This window comes from Trachemys scripta, chromosome 9 (genome assembly GCF_013100865.1).
Source record: "Trachemys scripta elegans isolate TJP31775 chromosome 9, CAS_Tse_1.0, whole genome shotgun sequence".
NCBI lineage: Eukaryota > Metazoa > Chordata > Testudines > Emydidae > Trachemys > Trachemys scripta.
The window spans coordinates 42851398-42860869 of record NC_048306.1 but is presented as its reverse complement, the minus strand read 5'-3'; the positions used below and the strand labels follow the sequence as shown (position 1 = coordinate 42860869).

The following is a 9472-nucleotide window of genomic DNA, read 5'->3' as shown; positions in this document are numbered from 1 at the left end:
CCAGGGCTGGTTACAGACAAATACTGGGAGAGTAGGGCAGCTTCCTTACCAGGCACATTGCCACTCCCAACAGATAAACTGCTGCTCTTCTCACTACACTGAAACAACAAGGAGTCCGGTGACATCTTAAAGACTAACACTAACTAAGATTTATTTGGACATAAGCTTTCGTGGATAAAACACCTCACTTCTTCAGATGCATGGAGTGAAAATTACAGATGCAGGCATTATATAGTGACACATGAAGAGAAGGGAGTTACCTCACAAATGATTCTACATTTGTGAGGTAACTCCCTTCTCTTCATGTGTCACTATATAATGCCTGCATCTGTAATTTTCACTCCATGCATCTGAAGAAGTGAGGTGTTTTATCCACGAAAGCTTATGTCCAAATAAATCTTAGTTAGTGTTAGTCTTTAAGATGTCACCGGACTCCTTGTTGTTTCAGTGTAGTGAGAAGAGCAGCAGTTTATCTGTTGGGAGTGGCAATGTGCCTGGTAAGGAAGCTGCCCTACTCTCCCAGTATTTGTCTGTAACCAGCCCTGGGTGCTGGGACAAGGGAGAGGAAGGCAAGGGAAGTCTGGATGAGCCTAGACAGCCTTGTGAGCTGATGGCTTTGTCTAGGCAGCTGTTTGGGAAGGCAAGGATAGTGGAAGATGAGTGTCCCTATACCTTATCTGTTATCTGTGTGGAGAATTGTGACAGTGAAGGGAATGTTCATGTATCTGTTAGGGGTATTGACTTGCCCATGGAGGGAGGAGCTACCCCAGTCTCCAAGCAGTTGTCTGAGAACAGCCCTGTGTGCTGGGATAAGGGAAAGAAGATCCCAAGCTGTGTGTCTGGTAAAGGAGAATGTGTCTCCAGTTCTTTGTCTGAAGCAGACAGAAGGTGCCTTTCAGCCTGTGATGGTTGAGGGTAGTGCAGTTGTCTCAGAGTTAGTTCTGGATTCAAATAAAGCCCAGGAAGGGAATGGTCCTAAGTTTGTGTCTGCTAGGGAGAATGACATTGTAACTTGGTTGCACCAGTTAGTGTCATGGCAAAATCCCAGAGACCAGACAATTCTGGTGCTTGTATTTTGCCTGTTGCTAATGTGTTCCTGATAAAGGTGTAGCAACTCTGTCCAATCAGGATAATTTCCTAGCCCGGGTCAAGGAGAGCATAAAGGTGACTTGATTGTGTTACCTACTGACAGTTTGGAAACTTGTAGCACGAAGGAAAAGATTCTTCCTGAGCTTGGGTGTGGCAAAGGGAAGGAGAATGCTTCTGACCTTTTGACTATGAAATCTAGCAGTTTGCCTGAAAGGGGATTGCGTAGGAATCCGCCTGATGAGCCAAAGATGATTCGGAATGTAAGTGAAACTCAGGAGTTGGTAGTGGCTCAGCAGAGCAATGCTTCTGTGGAGCAAGGTAAAGATGAACTGGTGCTTAGAAAGATTCCTGAAGAGAAAAATTTTCAGGGTAGTCTTTGCAAGCAGTTTGCTGCAACTGAAGGGTGTGGAAGTGATTTGATCAAGAAAATTTCAGTTCCTAACAGCCAGAAATTTTCTGTTGTAAATGGATCCACTGACTTTCCCTTTGAAAGATCCAGTGTGGATTGCTTGAAAAGATGGAATGAAAATTGTTAAGAAAGTTAAACAGCCCTTTAACCAAGTGGTTGTGCTTAACCAGTTTGTTGGGAAAACAATGTTGTTGGAACAGAAATGTCTTCATGTAGATTCTGTGTGTGAACAGTCTGTGTCTCAGGTTCAGAGAGAAGACTGGATAGCTGAGTCTGCAGAGCAGAACAGCTATGTAGTTAATCTCTCGAGAATGCAGGGGATGGCAGATATACTCATCTCTAGACACTTTGGATATGACTTGTAGTCTCTCAGTGGAATTAACATCTAATTCCATGTGGAAGCAGAGGTTGGTAATGGAAGGACCACAGAACTTTGAGTCTAACTTGCTAGTAAAAATGGATGGTATCTCTTTAAGACAGAGTCCAACCTTGGAATTGGTAACAGTTAAGGATATGAAAACTGGTAAACCGGCTCCTGTCTGTTTGGATGCAAATTGCCTGGCTGACAGGGAGAAGAAAGACTTTCTAATAGCTGTTAACAAAGAGGGCACACCCAATCAGCCAGTGGATTATGTTAAGCAAAAAAAAAATCAGGGTTTGATCCTACAGGTCAAGGAAGAAGAAGAGAACTTAATATTTTGCAAAGGGAAGCCACAAGGAAACCCTAAAATGCCAAAACCCCAATGGTATTGAGCCAAAGGTGTGGCATGACAAAAATGATTGTAAATGGACACTTGCAATGAATTTATTGTTATTACTAATGGTAAATTTTGTAACTATTGTGTTGCTATCACCAAGAGCTGTAAAAATGTACAATGTGCCTAATCTTTTGGAAAATCCCTTGAACATGTTAGGAGTGATACATAAGAACACACTTTATGTTAAAAGGCCTTGTAATGCTGATGTTGCACAGTTAGTGCCTGTAAAGTTTTGGAACTTTTCACAGGAGAAAAGACATTCCAGACCTGATGTGCTGCATGCAAAGGGAAACTGAGGCACACTACCATATTGTTTTCATGGCAAAATGCCAAGATTCCTATACTATGAACAACATTAATATCTACAGTGACTTAATTGGGTTCCAAACATTTGCCAGAGCTCGTATGGATAAAGTAGCTAAGTTCTTTAGCTCTTGGCAAGATCACATGAGACTTACAGGCATAGGCCTGGTTTACACTATGAGTTTAATTCGAATTTAGCAGCGTTAAATCGAATTAAACCTGCACACAACTAAGCCATTTATTTTGAAATAAAGGGCTCTTAAAATCGATTTCTGTACTCCTCCCCGATGAGTGGAGTAGCGCCAAAATCGATATTGTCATTTCGAATTAGGGTTAGTGTGGCAGCAATTTGATGGTATTGACCTCCGGGAGCTATCCCACAGTGCACCATTGTGACCGCTCTGGACAGCAATCTGAACTCGGATGCACTGGCCAGGTAGACAGGAAAAGCCCCGCGAACATTTGAATTTTATTTCCTGTTTGCCCAGCGTGGAGAGCACAGGTGACCACAGAGAGCTCATCAGCACAGGTAACCATGCAGGCCAATAATCGAAAAAGAGCACCAGCATGGACCGTACAGGAGGTACTGGATCTGATCGCTATACGGGGAGAGGATTCAGTGCTAGCAGAACTTCGTTTGAAAAGATGAAATGCCAAAACTTTTGAAAAAATCTCCAAGGGCATGATGGAGAGAGTCCACAATAGGGACTCAGATCAGTGCTGCGTGAAAGTCAAGAAGCTCTGATAAGCCTATCAAAAAACAAAGGAGGCAAACGGTCGCTCCGGGTCAGAGCCGCGGACATGCCGCTTCTACGCCAAGCTGCATGCAATTCTAGGGGGGGCCGCCACCACTACCCCACCTCTGACCGTGGATTCCGAGGCAGGGGGAATCTCATAAGCCACACCTGAGCATTCTGCGGACGGGGAAGAGGAGGAGGAGGAGGAGGACGACGAGCTTCCGGAGAGCACACACCACTCTGTTCTCCCCAACAGCCAGGATCTTTTTCTCAGCCTGACTGAAGTACCCTCCCAAGCCAGTATCCAAGACCATGACCCCACGGAAGGGACTTCAGGTAAGTTTACCTTTTAAAATATAAAACTTGTTTTAAAAGCAAGCGTTTTTTAATGATTACTTTGCCCTGAGGACTTGGGACACATTCGTGGCCAGTACAGCTACTGGAAAAGTCTGTTAACGTGTCTGGGGATGGTGCAGAAATCCTCCAGGGACATCTCCATGAAGCTCTCCTGGAGGTACTCCAAAAGCCTTTCCACAAGGTTTCTGGGCAGTGCAGCCTTATTCCGTCCTCCATGGTAGGACACTTGACCATGCCATGCTAGTAACAAGTAATTTGGTATCATTGCATGACAAAGCCTGGCAGCGTATGGTTTGCTGGCATTCAAGCAACATCCATTCTTTATCTCGCTGTGTAATCCTCAGGAGAGTGATATCGCTCATGGTAACCTGGTTGAAATACGGGAAGTTAATTAAGGGGACAGAGGTGGCCGTTCCTACTGGGCTGTTTGCCTGTGGCTGAAAAGAAATCCTTCCCTGAAGTTAGCCAAGCGCAGGGGGGGTGGGGGAAGGGAATTGGCCCTGAGCTTTTCGCGTTTGGCTAGCAGGGATCTTCCCTGATACCAGCCACGTGGTGGGGGGAGGGGTAAAGCGATCATCCAGAGAATTGGATGGGGGTGGGGGTTAGTTTGTTTTCTGCTGCTGAAGGTTAACAGGAAAACTGCAGCACTCAACGGGCTTTGCTTGGTATGTGGGAAAGGAGGGCGCAGAAGCCGAAAGACAATGGCTTACCGTGGCCGCATGCAAGCCGAATTCTGTTGCCCGGACCTGTGTCTGTGATCTCTAGCAGCAAAGCCATAGGCACTCAATATTAAGAGGCAAAATGAGACCTTGCACAGAAATCACATGTGCTATGTAATGTGAATAGTGTTGTTCACCGTGAAAGAGTATAAGCATTGTTCTGTAAAACGAATCTTTTTAAAAACTTCTCTCCTTTTTTTTCCCTCCCTCCAGCAGCTGCAAATTTTTCAAGCCTCCCTCCTCCGTCCCGAAGGCTATCTCAGATAAGGTGTCGGAAAAAGAGGACGCGAGACAAGATGTTCGCGGAAATCATGGAATCCACCACCTGAATGAGTGGAAGGACACAGTTTCAAAGTCAGGAAAGATGCCAGTGAATGTGAGGACAGGAGGGACCAACGTGAGGAGAGGAGATGAGAGGTGGCGGCAGGAAGATCAGAGGAGGCAGGATGCAACGCTGGGGCTGCTGCGTGAGCAAACAGACACGCTCTGGCGTCTGGTGGAGCTTCAGGAACGGCAGCAGGATCACAGACTGGCGCTACAGCCCCTGTATAACCCCCCTCCCCCCTTCCCCCTCACCATGTTCCATAGCCTCCTGACCCAGACGTGTAAGAACGCAAGGGGGGGGGAGGGCTCCGTGCACCTTCCCATTCCACCCCAGTGGACAGTCCAAGCAAAAGGCTGTCTTTTTTTTAACCTTTGTTTAGTGGCCTTTTCCTTCCCGCCGATCCTCCTCCCAAACCCCACCCAGGTTCTCTCCCTCTTTTTATAATCAATTAATAAAGAATAAATTATTTTTAAACAATAGTGACTTTATTTCCCTTGAAAGCAAGCTGTGATCGAAGGGGGAGGGTGGGTTCCTTACAGAGAATGAGTCAATAAAGGGGGCGGGTTTTCATCAAGGAGAAACAAACAGAAATTTCACACTGTAGCCTGGCCAGTCATGAAACTGGTTTCCAAAGCTTCTCTGATGCGCAGCACTTCCTGGTGTGCTTTTCTAATTGCCCTGGTGTCTGGCTGAGCATAATCAGCAGCCAGGCGATTTGCCTCAGCCTCCCACCCCACCATAAAGGTCTCCCCCTTACTTTCACAGAGATTGTGGAGCACACAGCAAGAAGCAATAACAATGGGGATATTGGTTTGGCTGAGGTCTGACCGAGTCAGTAACGATCGCCAGTGACCTTTTAAATGTTCAAATGCACATTCTACCACATTCTGCACTTGCTCAGCCTGTAGTTGAACAGCTCCTGACTCCTGTCCAGGCTGCCTGTGTATGGCTTCATGAGCCATGGCATTAAGGGGTAGGCTGGGTCCCCAAGGATAACTATTGGCATTTCAACATCCCCAACGGTTATTTTCTGGTCCGGGAAGTAAGTCCCTTGCTGCAGCCGTTTAAACAGAGTAGGTGTGCCTGAAGATGCGAGCATCATGAACCCTTCTCGGCCAGCCCACGTTGATGTTGGTGAAACGTCCCTTGTGATCCACCAATGCTTCCAGCACCACTGAAAAGTACCCCTTGCGGTTTATGTACTGGGTACCCTGGTGCTCTGGTGCCAAGATAGGGATATGGGTTCCATCTATCGCCCCACCACAGTTAGGGAATCCCATTGCAGTAAAGCCATCCACATTTCCCAAAGTCACTACCTTTTGTAGCAGCAGCTCAGTGATTGCTTTGGCTACTTGCATCACAGCAGCCCCCACAGTAGATTTACCCACTCCAAATTGATTCCTGACTGACCGGTAGCTGTCTGGCATTGCAAGCTTCCACAGGGCTATCCCCACTCGCTTCTCAACTGTGAGGGCTGCTCTCATCTTGGTATTCTGGCGCTTCAGGGCAGGGGACAGCAAGTCACAAAGTTCCATGAAAGTAAACTTACGCATGCGAAAGTTTTGCAGCCACTGGGAATCGTCCCACACCTGCAACACTATGCGGTCCCACCAGTCTGTGCTTGTTTCCCGGGCCCAGAATCGGCGTTCCACGGATAGAATCTGCCCCATTAACAACATGATCTCCAAAGCACCGGGGCCCGCGGTTTGAGAGAATTCTGTGTCCATGTCCATGTCCTCATCACTCTTGTCGCTGCGCTGCTGTCGCCGCCTCCTCCTCGCCTCGTTTTTCTGGTCCTGGTTCAGCATAAACTGCACGAGAATGCGCGAGGTGTTTACAATGTTCCTGACTGCTGTCTTGAGCTGAGCGGGCTCCATGCTTGCTGTAGTATGGCGTCTGCAGTGTTCACCCAGGAAAAAAGGCGTGAAACGGTTGTCTGACGTTGCTTTCATGGAGGGAGGAGGGAGGCTGTACCCAGAACCACCTGCGACAATGTTTTTTGCCCCATCAGGCACTGGGATCTCAACCCAGAATTCCAATAGGCGGGGGAGACTGTGGGAACTATGGGATAGCTATGGGATAACTACCCACAGTGCAACGCTCCGGAAATTGACAGTAGCCCTGGTACATGGACGCACACTGCCGAATTAATGTGCTTAGTGTGGCCGCATACATTCGACTTCATACAATCTGTTTCCAAAATTCGAATTCTGTAAATTTGGATTAATCCCGTAGTGTAGACATACCCCAAGGCGCTGACTTTCCCTCTGCCCGGTGGGTGCTCGACCCTGCCACTCACCCTGCCCCTGCACCGCCTCTTCCCGTCCCTGCACCCTCACCCCACCCCCATTCCACCCCTTCCCCAAAGTCTCCACCCACCCCGCCTTTTCCACCCCAGCCTTGCCCCCTTCCTACCCCCATTCCACCCCCTTTCTCCAAGTCCCTGCCCCTGCCATGCCTCTTCTCTGCCTCCTCCCCTGAGCACGCCGCATCCCTACTCCTCCTCCACCCTCCCAAAAAGTCCTAAATGCCACCAAACAGCTGTTAGGCAGTGGGCAGGAAACGCTGGGCGGGAGGGGGAGGACACAGTGCGCTCGGGGGGAGGAGAAAGAGGCAAGGTGGGGGCGGGTGGAGCTTGGCTGCTGGTGGGTGCAGAGCACCCGCTAATTTTTCCCCGGAGTCGGTGCCTATGCATATAGGAGCCATGCTGCAAGAGCAGATCCAATCCACTATTATTTTAACCAAGTTTTACTTTGAGTTTGTAAAAAGATTCAATCATGTTATTTAATGTGACTTTGAGAAATCATTTCTGTTGTACACTGATACGGCTTCTAACCCAATACTAGCTGTAGTAAGACAGAATCAAGGATGGGGGGGGCTCTTGGGATGCAGTCAGTGATGTTTGTGTCATCCCTTCCTGCATCAGTTTTGTGTTGGGGGTGTGAAATTATTGACACGAACTGTGACCGTGTAGATCATTGTTGCAACCAATGTCCTATAGTGCCACCAAATCTTGTACAAAGGTCAAGTAAGATGTCTATGAAAAGGTTATGATTTGCTGGTAATGATTATGCTATCTGTATGCATGTATCATTTTTGTATTTGAAGTTATGAATATTGGCTAAGTACTTGTATCTCAATGTGTTTGATTCTAAGGGTACGTCTTCACTTACCGGAGGGTCCGGTGGCAGGCAATCGATGTTCTGGGATCGATCCCGGAAGTGCTCGCCGTCGACGCCGGTACTCCAGCTCGGCGAGAGGAGTACGCGGCATCGACGGGGGAGCCTGCCTGCCGCGTCTGGACCCGCGGTAAGTTCGGACTAAGGTACTTCGAATTCAGCTACGTTATTAACGTTATTAACGTAGCTGAATTTGCGTACCTTAGTCCGAAGTGGGGACTTAGTGGGGACCAGGCCTCAGTAGCACCAGTGAAGCATTTGGCCAGTTTATTGAGAAGGGACTCTTCAGATTAAGTGCCCAATCAAGAAACACTTAACTGACAATGGACCTTGGGAGACTCCAATCCACATATGAGGAGTCTTCCTGGGAACGTTCAAGGTAGTATGGGAGCAATGGCTGCTCTACCTGTAAAGAACTGAGTCATGCATGGACATGTGACTTGCCCATGTGACTCCAAACTCCACCTTGCTGCTGTGATTTTCCACAGTAAGAACAAAGGGTCCTTCCACATGGCAGAGGATATAAAAGGCTCCATTTTGTCTTCAATTCTGCTTCTAACTTCTGGAGGAACCGTGCTCGAAACTGAAGCTCTGAATGACCCCCATCCAAGCTGTGGATGTACTCCAGAGACTCAATTTGAGCCTGCAGTTTATTCTATCACTGCTACAAGCCTGAACCAAGAACTTTACCGTTACTGTATGTAATTGATTCCATTTAGCCAATTTTTTAACTCTCATCTATATTTCTTTCTTTTTATGACTAAACCTTTAGATTTTAGATTCTAAAGGATTGGCAACAGCGTGATTTGTGGGTAAGATCTAACTGGTGTATTGACCTGGTCTGGGGCTTGGTTCTTTGGGGTCAGGAGAACCTTTTTTCTTTTACTGGGATATTGGTTTTCATAACCATTCATCCCCATAAGGAGTGGTGGTGGTGGTGATACAAGGGAACTGGAGTATCTGAGAGACTTGCTTATATGACTTCTGGTTAGCCATTGGGGTAAAACCAAAGTCCTCTCTGCTTGGCTGATTCGGCGTGCCTAGGAACTCCAGCTTTGGGCTGTAACTACCCTGCTGTAAGCAATTTGTCCTGAATTGATACTCTGAGTTGTGTCTCGCTAGAGACTGCTTCATTACAATCCTTATCCTCTATTTATTAACAGTTACCAAAACAGAATGCACATGCTAAGCATACAATGCTCACCAGTCCCAATAAGGCAGACAAACTTTTCCTGGTGGCCAGTCAGAGTCAGGTCATCTGGGGACTCCAGCTTCTGCACCACATGGTTGGCAGGGTGTTGAGGTCTGTCAGCTCTGATCTTGGGCTGTGTCCTGGAGTTAGATTCCAAAGAACTTCCCTTTGGACCCTGTTTATATAGTGAAACTTGTGTCCTGCTTAGCTATATCTTAACCAAACATTTAAAACTGAAGTCCTATAAAATAGTATTTTTCACCCACCCTAGCCTACTACTAAACAATTCTTTACCCAGTCAGACCCCACCACCTTAGTTGATTTAAATCTTGCAAAATGAGTTATGCAACAGACAGAAACAATGAAAGAATCAGACAGAGACCCTACAGATAAACAATAGGGAA

General features: G+C 47.1%; 1 protein-coding gene across 4 annotated transcripts in view; it reads right to left on the bottom strand.

The window, feature by feature from the left end:
* The window catches only part of APLN (apelin), a 51220-nt gene that overhangs the window by 28453 nt on the left and 13295 nt on the right, over nucleotides 1-9472 (bottom strand). Inside the window, exons 3-4 of one of the 4 annotated variants that reach the window (XR_004647136.1) lie at nucleotides 9081-9208; nucleotides 6664-6681 (exon numbers count right to left, since the gene is read on the bottom strand). The gene's annotated coding sequence lies outside the window, so the exon portion shown is untranslated. Of the gene's footprint in view, nucleotides 1-6663; nucleotides 6682-8609; nucleotides 9244-9472 lie in introns of those variants that run through there. The other 3 variants (XR_004647137.1, XM_034781734.1, XM_034781733.1) reach the window with 3 other exon arrangements.